We start from the raw sequence: 14517 nt of genomic DNA, 5'->3' as shown, positions 1-14517 counted from the left end.
AATCTTTGCAGCCCTCCATTGGACAATCTCCTGGAGATCCTTGCTGTTTTTGTACTGTGGAGCCCAGAACTGGACGCAGTACTCCAGGTGAGGCCTGACCAGAGCAGAGTAGAGGGGGAGGATCACCTCCCTTGACTTGCTGGCCATATTCCTTTTAATGTACCCCAGAATCTCATTGGCCTTCTTGACCATCAGGGCACACTGCTGACTCATGGCCAAACTGTTGTCTACCAGGATCCCCAGGTCCTTCTCCACAGAGCTTCTCTCCAGCAGATCATCCCCCAGCCTGTACTGGTGCATGCAGTTGTTCTTCCCTAGGTGGAAGACTCTACACTTGCTCCTGTTAAACCTCATCTTGTTCCTCCCTGCCCAACTCTTCAGCCTGTCCAGGCCTTGCTGAATGGCAGCACAGCCTTCTGGTGTGCCAGCCATTCCTCCCAGCTTTGTATCATCAGTAAACTTGCTGAGGGTGGACACTATCCCTTCATCAAGATCATTGATGAAGACACTGAACAAGACCAGACCCAGCACTGATCCCTGAGGAACACTGCTAAATATACACCTCCAATCGGAATCTGCGCTACTGATCACAGTGCGTTCTTCCAGTCAGCCAGTCCTCAACTCACCTCATCGTCCACTCATCTATCCCACATTTCCTCAGCTTCATTATAAGTATGTTGTGGGAGACAGTGTCAAACGCCTTGGTGAAATCAAGGTAGACTGCACCCACTTCTCTCCCCCAATTCACCCAGCCATTGAAGACATCATAGAAGGCTACCAGACTGGTCGAGCATGTCTTCTCCCTGGTGAACCCGTGCTGACTACTGATAACCATCTTCTCTTCCAATTACCTGAAGATAGTATCCAGAAAATCTGTTCCATTATCTTTCCAGGAATGTGGGTGGGGCTGACCGTCCCATAGTTTCCCAGATCCTCCTTCTTGCCCTTTTTGAAGACTGCTACAGTGGAATTGCCAGGTCACAGCCTGAACCAGTACATAAATACGTGAATGCCTGAAGCACAGGGAGCCTAGATTCACCCTTCCTCTGTCTTCCAGCCATGCTTCTGGTGGCATGTATGCACTCAGAGCCTGAGCAGTTTGCCCTCTCCTCCTATTCTGGTGCACCAGAGTTCAAAGCAGAGGAGGCTGCTTTTCTCAGCTCACCCTTTTTTCCAAACTGTTGCTAGAGGGGTGAGTTAATTCCTCTTTATTTGATATTGTGTTCCATAGTTTCTGTGTCTTGAATACAGGCTCTGTCATCACCATTGTTTGCTCTTCAAATGTAGTGACATTGTCTGACCTCCAGTATTCAGGCACCTCTCAATTTACTTTATCTACTTTATCTACTGACAGTGTAATTCCATCATAAAAGGCCACAAAGTTTGTCAGGCATGACTTGCTCTTGGTGAAGCCATGTTGGTTACCACCAATCACTTCATCTATTTTCCATGTGCCTTATTGGTGCCTTCAGGAAGATTTGCTCCATGATCTTGTCAAGCACCAAAGTGAGACTGACTGGACTGTAGTTCCCTAGATCTTTATTTTTTTCTCTTCTTGAAAGCGGGGCTAATATTTCCCCTTTTCCAGTCAATGGGAACTTCAACAGACTCACACGACCTTTCAGATCTGGATAGCGTCAGTGTCATGTGTCAGTTCCCTCGAACTTATGCATATATCTCTTCAGATCCTATGAACCTGTGAACTTTCAGGTTCTTTAGATGGCCTTGAACCTCATCTTCACTTACAGTAGGTAAATCTACCATCTCCAAGTTCTTACTATTTCTTTCTGCAGCTTGGACAGTGCGGCTAGAGCTCTTGCTGGTGAAGACTGAGGCAAAGAAGTCATTGAGCACCTTAGCTATCTTCGTATCCCTTGTGACCGGGTCTCCAGTTTCCTTCTGGAGAGGACACACATCTTCCTTTGCTTTATCACTGATATACATGTAGAATTTCTTCTTGTTCCCCTTTATGTTTCTGGCTAGATTGAATTCTATCTGGGTTTTAACTTTCCTAACCTGATCCCTGGCTGCTTGAACAACTTCTCTATAGTCCTCCCAGGTAAGCTGCTCCTGCTTCTACTCCCTATGGACTTTCTTTCTGTTCTTAAGTAAGACCAGGAGGAATGCATTTATCCACAAAAGCCTCCTGGTATTCTTGCCTACCTTACTTTTTCTCAGAATGCACAGCTTCTGGGCTTGAAGGAGATGATTTTTGAATGTTGACCAACTTTTTTGGGCCCCTCTTCTCTCCAGGGCTGTATTCCATGTCATCCTGCCAAGTAGTTCCCTGAAGAGTTCGAAGTCTTCTCTTCTGAAGTAACAAGCTTGCCGCGCACGCACTCTTTGACTTCCTACATTGTATATGAGAGAATTTTGAACAAGCTGAACATAGAAACATATTACACATGATAGGAGTTACAATCAGAATAATTGTGAAAGAAGACAATGTCAAATGAGACAACAGATATCATTGTGTACAAATCATTTGTGTTTAAAATACTGCTTATTTTTTTCTGCTGTTTCACAGACAGTTGTTTTTTTTATATATTCCATTCATACTGCATAGATAATTTTAGATGAGTTAGTTACTCTATCCAAGTAATTAGACCATAGCTTACATTTGAAAATTTGTATTTATGGTGACTTAAAATGCAGACTGATATGTCTATATAACTATAACATCAAACCATGTGCATTACAAATGAGAATTCAGTAACAGATCTCAACAAAACATAAAACTGGGACACAAAAATGGTCAGGAAGGCTGAGGGAGCTGGAGTTTTTTAGCCTGGAGATGAGAAAGCTCCAGGAAGACTTCACTGCAGCTTTTTGATACTTAAAAGTTCTTGTAAGAAAGATGGAGACAGACTTTTTAGAAATGTATATTGTGAAAATACAAGGAATAATGTTTTCATATTGAAAGAGTGTAGATTTAAGTTAGATATTAAAAAATAAAATGGTTGCTATGAAGCTGGTGACATCTCCGTCCCTGGAAATGTTCAAGACATCTTTAGACATGTCTTTGGCAACCTATTCTAGTTGAATGTTTTCCTCTCATGGTAGGGGATTGGAAACGGATGATCTTTAAAGTCCTTCCCAAACCAAAACATTTTGTGATTCCGTGACTCGAATACATTATGATATCTAGCATTAGATATAACAATAGGAATATGGAACATTTTGTAAATAAAATATGATCATTTTCTACTTATTGTAATGGTGACAGAAGTAATGTTTAAAGTGATGAAAAGTTCTATGACGGCAGTATGTTCCAGTAAAGAAAAACATGCATAACACTTACTTTGTCTTTTCTGAAAAATGTTCATTGTGCCATTTCTGGTAAAGACACCAGTAACCTTATCAATTTGGGGTATGGTTAAAGAGAGTATTCTTAGTTTCTCAGTAAAATAAACCCTACAAAAAATAGAGATGTAGCAAAGAAATTATTCAGTGTTTTTCCAAGTGATTATTATGTCAGTGACAGTAGTGATTACTGCTATTGAGCCTATGGCACATTTAAGCCATGGGAAAGCTTGACATACATGACAGCATGTCATTTAGAAGTAGTGCCCAAATGTTATCCCTGGGGAAAGATTCTTTTGGCTCTAGTGGTTTAAGGAAATATTGAGAAACACAGGTTACAAAATGAGCAGTCTCCAGCTGTGTTACATGCATTTGTATTTAAGCCTACTAAGGTTATTCCATTTATGTTTAACAAATCTATTTTCTGTTGTTCTACTGACATTAGTAGATGTTCTCAACATCATATAGTGATATTGCTAATTGAGGAAAACTCTATTAAATCTATTTTATTTTCATTCCAGCACACTGCAGTAACAATTACAGTGGATCTAGAATTCATGCCTCTAGCACATACTCACAGTTTATCCAGATACCAAGTCTGCTTTCATTTGATATGCACAAATCTGTATCATCATGATCATCAGTAGACAGTACCCATAGGAACTGTGATTATGTGCAAACATCAAGAACCCCCTTCTATTACTATGAATCACGCCAATGGGAAGACAGTTATTTTAAAATTTTGTAAGATATTTAAAGCACCACAGGAAACATATAGCTCTTCCTTTGTTCTGAACAAGTTGATAAGAACAGAATAAACGTGCTTGTTTATTAGTGGTGTTGGATAATGAAACAGTATATAAAAATACTTTTCTGATTGACATGTAAATGTAGTCAATACACAGATCATAAATTTTCCCTTAAAAACAAACAAACAAACAAATAAATAAATAAATATTTCCTCTTAAGAAGTGAAACTAAGTAATGCAGCAAGTATTTCTCAGTTACTATGCTTTTATAACTGCCATTTCTTTATAATATTGTGGGATATTGTGCTCACAGTTTGATGAATCAAAATCCCTGGTATAGCTTTTCTGGAATACTACTAATAGCTTAGATATACAAAGGATGAATTTCTGGCTAAAATCTGACAATTTGCTTTCAGTTACTTGAAGCTAATTCACTTACTAGAGGCAAGAAAGCTATCTGAAACTCCTGAAAGTGTGAAATGCAAATGGTCAAAGTATCTCTTGTATTTTACCATTGATAATATAAACCTTCAACATGAATTTATGAGTTTGTAGTGAAAATGAGGTCATTTTCCAGTCTGAGACTATATAGACTGCTTAAAAGGTATAGATGTAAAGTTAGGTGCTTATCTCTTTTCCAAGACGGTGGTCAGGTGCTGGAAGAGGCTGTCTAGGGAGGTGGTGGTGTTTCGGAAATGTTAAATGTTATACTGAAGGACATGGTTTAGTGAAAAATGTTGGTGATAAGTGTACGGTTGGACTGGATGATCTTAGATATCTTTTCCAACTTCGGTGATTCTATAATCATGATAAGAAGCAATATCTGAACTACTCTAAAGAAAAAAGGTCAGATGCAGACAGAGAAAAATACTCCAGTGAAGCAAAGAATAATTAGGAAAAGAACAAAGAACTCTGACAGGATGAAGCAGAGACTGAGATAAGAAGAATACTAAGTTTATGTATGACACTTATGCATGTTTATGTGTCTCTGCATCATTTTTTCCAAACATTTTCCAGTCACTAGGTGAAGAAGCCAAGAATTAGAAATGTGTTAGACTGTAGCTGAAAGGTGGTTACTCCACAATTAAAGAAAGGTAGAGTCATCTTTCTTTTTCATTCACTCTTATAGGGAAAATATTAACATTACATGACTGTAATTGAATTAACTGAATCAATGTTTATATTTTTCAGGGATATGGCATAAAAAGTGAACAGTATATAATATATACATTATTTGTTTAATAATTTAATCAAGAAATCAGAATAAAACATAAATTTTCTGCTTTATTAAATACAAAGGTTCTCTTCTCTCCATCACTGGATGTGATTAGATTTTTCTTCTAGTGAATACTGCTGCTGTAAAATGCAAAATTTCTGTATCAGTTTTAGTGAACATATTTTATAGTTGATCGTTTTTAAATGTAATGCATTCTTATTTTATTTCCATGGAAACGACAATATATACAAAGAACACAATAACATTATTTGATAGAGCAAGTTTTCAGTTACAAAACTCTCTTTTCCAACAAAAACATCACTATAACCTATGCATTTTCACCAGCAATGAATACGGGCCTGCATGCTACACTAATAAAAATCTGATGTATCATTACATCATGATTAAGTGATTAAGTGATCCAGAAAACTGTTACTTCAACCTCATATTGGCTCAGTAAGTCCTGACAGACTAGCATACAATGTTCTTTCTGTTCCTGTGTGAGTGTTCATAGAACTTCCCTGGCACAAACTTTGCAATATTCCAGTGTTGCCACCATTTTCGGACAATTTCAGCCAATATACAGCTCTGCAAACAGATTCCTTGGTCATAATCTGCTGATTCATGTGGATAAGCTGATCGAGACAATTCTCATTTTGTGATGTGGCAGCTGTGCATGGCCATCTGGAATGTGACTTGTCTTTCATATTGCTGTTGCCACCACTGAAATGCGTCACCCAACACCTCACTGTGCTAACATCCTCTGATTTCAATAAGCATTCAGCAAGAGTGGATGAATGTCAACAGGTGAAATGTTTTCCACATGGAGGAATTCAATTACACCTTTGCTTCATACACTTGCCCATGCTGGATGTCATATTGTCATTTTTTCCCTTGTTGCCACTTATTGCATAACAGGAAAATGTAATGAAATATTGATGGAAAAGTTCAGCCTCTACTGCCATACCACCAACATCCACTGCTGACACTGGGGTCAACACCATCAAATAGGAAATAACTACTTCCAAAGTAGCCTTGCAGCATAACGATTTCTGCCAGCTTTCAGATAGCATTTTCTGCCATTTTCTGAATGAACCTGAATATTTCTGTTGAAAAGTTATTTTGCTTCAAAATATATCTTACATTGTATTCTAAAAAAATTAATATTGATTTACAAGATTTTTATTTGTGTTTTTTTTTTTTAATTTTAAATATGCATTTTCTACTAAATGCTGTTATCATGACTAATCTGTAAGTAGTTATTAGTCAAAAGATTACTCTTCGTAAACTGAAAGATTAGTAGGTTAAAATTAGCAAAAGTGGAGAAGTTATTTTTAAGAGCCAAGTGAATACAAGCTATAAATTCTGTGCAAAAGGAGCAAATGCAGTTATTTAAGATACACCACTAGACCTCATTCATACTGGGTGTCAGTCCCAACGTGCTGCAGCTGGCAGACACACACAGTTTCAGCCAGATTCTAGGCTTCACCACATGAGTAGACTGAGTTCACCAGTCAAGATATTGGCACCTCAGAGAAAACGTGCTTAAGAAAGGGCTAAATGTTGCCTGGGAAAGTTACAAAGTAAGTATGAGGAACAACTCTGCAGATACTGAGGTCAGCTGAGAACAAGAGGAAAGATGCGTTCCAGGTGCCAGAGCAGAGATTTCCCTGCAGCTTGTGGAATTTAGTTTTCTTGAATTTGTGTTGGTTTTGCTCACTAGAATAGCCAGTAAACAATCTCCCCATCTTTATCTTAAAACATTAGTTTTCTCATCCAAATTTATCTCCCTGTCTCACAGAGGATTAGGGGAGTGACTGAGTCTGGATGGGCTTTCGGCCTTTAGCCAAGGATAACCATCACATGTATATTCCGTTTATAAATTAGATGTTCATCATGTATCAGATTTCATTTATCTTATCCTAAATGTAAAGGTAGCCTTTAATAACACTGCTTTGTATTGTAAAGCTAATAGGTATCAGAAGAAATGAAATTGCAAGCTACATGGTAAAAAATATGATAAGCTGGAATAGCTAGACTATTAAAGCATCCTCTTAACACAGTACAGTTAGTAGGAGTTAAATTATATTTAAATACTAGCTTTATTTTTAACACATACGTTCAGCAACATATGGCATCCCAGTTGTACCATACAGAAATAATTGGTACTAAAAGTCATTTTTTAGTGACATGTTCCAGAATCGAGTTAGTCTATTCTCCTCTGATGTGAAGGTTGTTCCATTAATATACATCAGTGTAAAGTGCCCTACTTTTGGCTGAAATAGATTTAATTTTCTTCCTAGTAGTTGATCTGTTGCTAGGTTTTGCATTTAGGATGATAATAATGTTGATAACACACCTACATTTTAGTTGTTGCTGAGCAGTGCTTACATTGAGATGACTTTTCAACTTCTTGTGCTGACCTGCCAGCAAAGAAATGGGGGTAGAGCACAAGGAGACTTGGAGGGGGCAGAATCAGGACAGGTAACACAAACTAGGCAAACTAATATTACACACCATATGGTGTCATGCTCAACAATAGAACAGGGGGAATTTCAGATTCCATGGCTGCTGAAAGACTGGCTGAGAGCTGGTTAGCTTGTGGTGAGAAACTGAGCTATGCCACACGACTTTTATTTATTCATTTTATTGATATTTATTTTGTAGGCTTTCCTTTTCCTTTTCCTTTTCCTTTTCCTTTTCCTTTTCCTTTTCCTTTTCCTTTTCCTTTTCCTTTTCCTTTTCCTTTTCCTTTTCCTTTTCCTTTTCCTTTTCCTTTTCCTTTTCCTTTTCCTTTTCCTTTTTTCTCCTTCTCCTTCTCCTTCTCCTTCTCCTTCTCCTTCTCCTTCTCCTTCTCCTTCTCCTTCTCCTTCTCCTTTTCCTTTTCCTTTTCCTTTTCCTTTTCCTTTTCCTTTTCCTTTTAATAATTTTCCTTTCCTTTCATTTTTGTTTTTATTCTTTCTTGCTAAACTTTATCTCAGCATATGTTCTTGCAATTTTCAGTCGTCTCCCCCATTATACTGCAGTGAAAACAGACGTGTGGTGTTTAATTTCCTGCCAGGTTAAACCACAGCAATAATGCACATGTATGTATTATAACAGTACATTGAGTATTTTGATACCCCTGTCAGAACAGTTCCTAAAATTTTTGTTTGTTTGTTTGTATTTTTCCTAGACCATTCAATACAAGACTAATAAAATACTGAAAACAAAACAAAACAAAACAAAACAAAAAAAAAAAACTGACTCAGTGCTTGGGATGCTTAATAGCTCAGTTGGAACGCAGATGGATCCCAATACCATTTCCATTCACATAAAACAAACAAACAAACAAAAAGGCAGTATACCTCCCTTGTGATACTCTCATGTTGCTTAAGGCTGCAGGACATTAAACACTTAAATAAGGATGAAATATAACAAATAAATTCTTCCATAGAAGTCATGGTTTCATGATTTTTATTATCAATATTCCACATCATACAACATGTTGTGCACTGGGAGTTAAAGAGTTAATACAGCAGTCCCATGGATTGTTGATAGTTCTGTTTACAATTTTCAGAAGAGAAGAACAACAGCTTCCAGAAAACTTCATTATTCTGTTTCTGTTTTTCATTCAGAGGGAAAGATAAAACTGACTGGGAGCCATATGACATCTTTTTTTCTCCTAGTCTCTGTGGTGCCTAACCTTCCTAGCCTTCCTAGCCTTCTCGCCTACAGCATTAGAGTAAGGTGTTCAGTTTTTGGACACTCTCCCCCTCATTTATTTGATTTACTATTTGTGAGAACTATTAGTGATAGGTGGATGGTTGGACTGGATGATCTTATAGGTCTTATCCAACCTTGCTATTTCTGTGATTCTGTGATACTAGCTTGAATTCTAATTATACAATCATAGAATCACAGAATGCCCAGATCACCTAGTTCCAATCCCCCTGCAATGTGCAGGGGCACAAACCACCAGACCAGGCTGCCCAGAGCCACATCCAGCCTGGCCTTCAGTGCCTCCAGGCATGGGGTATCCACAACCTCCTTGGGCAATGTGTTCCAGTACGTCACCACCCTCTGTGAGAAACTTCCTCCTAATATCGAACCTAAACCTCCCCTGTCTCAGTTTAAGACCATTCCCCCTTGTCCTATCACTATCCACCCTCCTAAACAGCCTTTCCTCCTCCTGTTTACATATGCTCCCTTAAGTACTGGAAGGCCACAATGAGGTCTCCCTGGAGCCTTCTATTCTCCAAGAAGAGAAGCTAAACCATCCCAGGTTCCTCAACCTTTCCCCGGAGGAGAGGTGCTCCAGCCCTCTGGTCATCTTATGTCCCTCTTCTGGACCCGCTCCAAGAGCTCCACATCCTTCCTGTACTGGGGGCCCCAGGCCTGGATGCAGTACTCCAGATGGGGCCTCACAAGAGCCAAGTAGATGGGGATAATCACCTCGCTCTCCCTCCTGGCCACCCCTTTTTTAAGGCAGCCCAGAACACAATTGGCCTTCTGGGCTGCAAGAACTCACTGCTGGCTCATATCCAGAACCCCCAAGTCCTTCTCTGCAGGGCTGCTCTCAAGGTGATCTTCTCTCAGTTTGTATAAATACTGGGGTTGTCCCAACCCAAATGCAGCACCCTGCACTCGGCCTTATTGAACCTCATTAGGTTCACGTGTGCCCACTTCTCCAGGCTGTCCAGATCCCTCTGAATGGCTGCCCTTCCTTCCAATGTATTGACTGCACTGATCAGCTTGGTGTCATTTGCAGACTTGCTGAGGGTGCACTCGATGCCATTGTCTATGTCACTGATGAAGATGTTGAAGAGCAGCAGTCCCAAGACCGACCCTTGTGGAACACAGTTGTGACCAGCCTCCACCCTGACACACAACCACTGACCACAGCCCTTTGGCTGCGTCCAGCCAACCAATTCCTAATCCACTGAACCTCCATCCTTGAAATCCACACCTCTCCAATTTAGAGAGGAGGATGTCAAAGGCCTTGCAGATGTCCAGGAAGATGACATCCACTGCCCTTCCCCCTTCCACCAAATTATACAATTACATTGTATTATATTGCATTATCTCACATTCCAGTATCACATTTAGTAAATTAGTTTTCTCCCTTACTTCACTGCCGCTGTTTTGTTTTTAGGCTCTTCAATATACTTGTTCCCTACCCCTCTTCACCCTGTTCCAGGGCATGGGTCCATGGGCTCCCCCTGCCCCTTTAGTCCTGGAACAAGGCCAAAATGGGCACAATCTGTGACAATAGGTTGGTATTTTCTTATTTTATTTGCTGTACATCAGTAAAACTAGAAGTTCAGTATTGCAAACTTTTGAAATGGGACTGGACTAGAAAAAAAAGGTAGGCATGATATTTTCTTTGAGGTTTAAAGAGCAGTGAAATAAATAAAAACTTTTTAATGGAGATTAGAAAAGAATAATAGAAATCATAATGGAGATAAGCTCAAAAAGCATGATAATCAACATTAGGCTGTCATTTTTGGCTTAAGGTGCTAAAAAAACAAATCTAAGAATGAAATAATCAAATATATGCTGGCTGCGTTGTCTTGGTTAAAAATCAATGAGGTCTTTGCTCTTTGATTATGAAATTCACTTAAATTGACAGTAATAATTAAAATAGATCATATGGTTCTTTAATTATACCTTAATTAAAAGGACTGTGCACACTTATATAATCTTCTAGCCAATAACAATTTAGAGATCAGCCACTAGTAATTTAGTGTTGGTTTATCTAAATTCAAGATCAATACAATATGTACTGTACACTAATATATGGTGAAGTAAATTGCGAGAGCTACTCCAAAGGTAATGTTTCCCATTTTATTATGTTGCCCCATGGCATCAGAGGAGGATACCAGAGGTATGGCAGTAGAGGTTGAACTTTCCCAATAATATTCCAATCAATCTTGTTGCCACAAGACAGATAGAAGCAGAGGAGCAGTCTGACAAAATGGCATCTGACATGAAAGTGTGTATGAGGGTTTGGAACTGAATTCCTCTATGCAGAAAAAAAATGGCACCCACTAACACCTATTGATGATTGCTGAACATTTATAGTGACTGAACATTGGATGTGAGCACAGTGAGTTGGTGTGTGGTGTTTCATCAGTGGCAATAGTGACATGAAAGGTAAGACTCATTGGTCATGCAAATTTTTAAGAGTATGGTATGCAGGTTCTTATCAATGGCAAAAATGCTGAAAATAGTTCTTTGTAACCGAGAATTTACTATATCAAAGTATTACTGTGCTCTTTATGTCTTGAAACTTCTAATAAAATAAATAAAAGGTATTATATTCAGATCAATCTATGTACATAAGAGGCAAAAGAGAGAAAAATACATTTAATGATACAGGGATTTGTCTTATTTACCAATCTGAAATAGTTAACAAAAATACTTATTCTGCTGCAAAGTAAGAATATAATAGGCATGAATATTTTGAGATGGTTCCAGGATAAGTCAATTAGGAGTAGAAACTATTCTCAGTGGGTGGGTGAAGATAAATGTCACCTGATTATGAATTTTCCTAAGCCAGATTTTTGTTTTAACTGAAATACTTCAATGGTTTGTTTCAGCTATTTAGAATTAGCAGGAAAAAAACAACAACAACAAAAAAAAAACAAAAAAAAAAAACAAAAAAAACCAAAAAAACCACACACATACATTTATATGGCTACTAACATCTTGGTAGATCAATGATGGCAGAATAGGAATAATAAACAACTAATACTTTGGACAGGTAATGTAATTAGCATATCATAATACTACCTTCTCTGTATAACATCTTGGTGCTCTGACAGATGTGATACATCTGCCTCTTATCTTTTTTTACTGAATGACAGTGTTGACATTTATGTTACCAAAGAAACATTGTGCAAGGGGAGGGGGTGGGGGGCGAAGTACTTCCAGTCATCTAAGAGAACCAGAACAGCTGAAGTTTTAACTTCTGCTTGTGAAACTATGCAAGACCAAGCAATGCGTAAAGCTGTAGTGAAATAATATGACATGCAGTGGTTACAGAAGGCAAGCTTCTTTTGGCTGAATAACTAAGAATAACATGTCTATTGGCAAGACACATCTTCAAACACAACTCTTTAGAGTTTTTGTATGTCATTAAGTATGCAAATGTTTTTTTCTTTAAAAGAGTGACACTAAATTTTAGAAAAGACCACATAATTCTTTGTTCCTTCTATTCCATCTCTTTCTTATAATATATAATATAACCATATAATAGACCTTTACTGATCTACAAAACACAAAAATAAAGAGCCTATTCCTGATACATTTTATCCCTTACAGCAAGGGGTTCTGAAAGCTATCAATAATTGAAATGGTGATTTAAAATGCAAACTAACATTTAACTTCTAATAGTGGTGTTGCTATTACTGTAGGAAAAGTTCTTTGAAGCCACGCTGGAGTGCCATTTCATTATATTCATCTAAAGAATGTTTAGGCTCCTGTTGACCTCAGAGTCCACTACTGTGTAATACAGCAGATAATAAAGAAGAAAACAAAACAAACAAACAAAAAAACCAAGCACATAGGAATACAACTATATAATTTTTGGTGGTATTTTAAATTCTTAGGCTAACTGTATTTCACATGTAGTGGGATGTTAGTAAGAAAAAAAAAGGATGCTTTGTTGTCTGGGTTCAATTAACTCCACAGTCGACATAAAGCAAGAGATAGCACTTTACATTGACACTGATCTTTTGAAATGAACTATGCTCTAGGGTCACAAGTCATCTCCTGTCCAATTCTTGTTGTATGAAGTCCTATAAACTCTTCATACAGCAATGTATGAGTTGCTGTCATGTGCTCACTTTGTGACAGTGACCAGAAATCAAATGAAGGGAAGCCAGATCTCTCATATTCTTCTATATTTTCTTCTTGCACACCTGCTAGTAACCTACAATTAATGGAGCTTTCCAATTTCACTTACATACTATAATTCATTATTGCATGAAGTACTAGCAGGAGGCTTACACATGGTCAAATTTGTGCATAAAATTATGTAATTACTTTTTACCCTTGAGACTATAAGTAATTACAAATAACCTCTCTTAAATTATTTTGCTTATACCATTCATATTTTTATGTAAATATATTATTTCCCTCCACAGTTTTTTGTTTTTAATTTCAAGCTAAAAATCTGTTTGTTTTCTAACATATTTTTTTTCCCATTTTGGATGATTACCAGTTTTATAGTAGTCTGCACTCAAAGTAGGCCTCTCCCTCCCCTCTCTCCTCTAACCTGTTCTATGGGGGGAAGAAGGGCAGAATCATGGACTTAGAGTGAAAGAGTTATGCTCCTTTTTTTCTTTGATTTCTCTTCTTTTTCTACCAATTATCTCCCACCGTTTTCTCATTTCTCTCTCCCAGCTGCTGTTCTGCAGCATATTTTTCCACTTTCTCAGATCTGCTGTAACAGAGGCACAATCAGCATTACCCACTGGTTCAGCTCTGGCCAGTGGTGGGTCCTTTTTGGAGCCAGCTGGAACTAGATTTTATCTGGCATGGGACAGCTCCTGGGTTCTTCTCACAGAGGCCACCCCTGTAGATACCCACTACCAAAACCTTTTCATGTAGACCCAGTGCACAGTTGATGTTACAGAACATTTTTCTTTAAATTAAATTCATAAATTAAAATGAATTATAAAAAATATTTATTTAAAATTGAGAAGATTGTTCTATAACATTTTAAAACCATCATTTTTGATTGCTAAAAATATTTTATTTGATAATTTAATCTTTTTTATTATTCATACGTAAATAACTACAGGAATGTATCATTATGAAGACATATTGATAATAAATGTTTTCAGGATTTTAAGTTGTGAAAAATGTATTTAGAAAGGAAATGCATTTCCACCCCCATACTAGGTTCCCAGTACATAAAAATCTAGAACCCATGGGAAGAAAGTGTGTATTTTGCCTTTGACTGCTGCAAGGACAGGATGTCTCCATACTTCTTATTTGGCTGTAGTTCTGCAGTAAATCTCTTTATGCAGGAGCACGTAAAACTTTTTAATTTTCAAAATCACATTGACAGACTCTCAAATTGGTGGTTCTTCTTACTACTTGTATTTACTTCATCCACTGAATATTTAAATGAATGGAGAAAACTCTGTGCTACCACATGAAGCACTGATAAGGAAATCTTACAGCAACATTTAGTCTTGTTAGAGCTTTGGACAGGTGTCTCAGTTTTTGCTTGATTCTTACAAAGTCATAATTTTTCAA

Source organism: Tetrao urogallus (genome assembly GCF_951394365.1).
Source record: "Tetrao urogallus genome assembly, chromosome: 1".
NCBI classification, from domain to species: Eukaryota; Metazoa; Chordata; class Aves; order Galliformes; family Phasianidae; genus Tetrao; species Tetrao urogallus.
Note: the sequence above shows the minus strand (reverse complement) of the source record.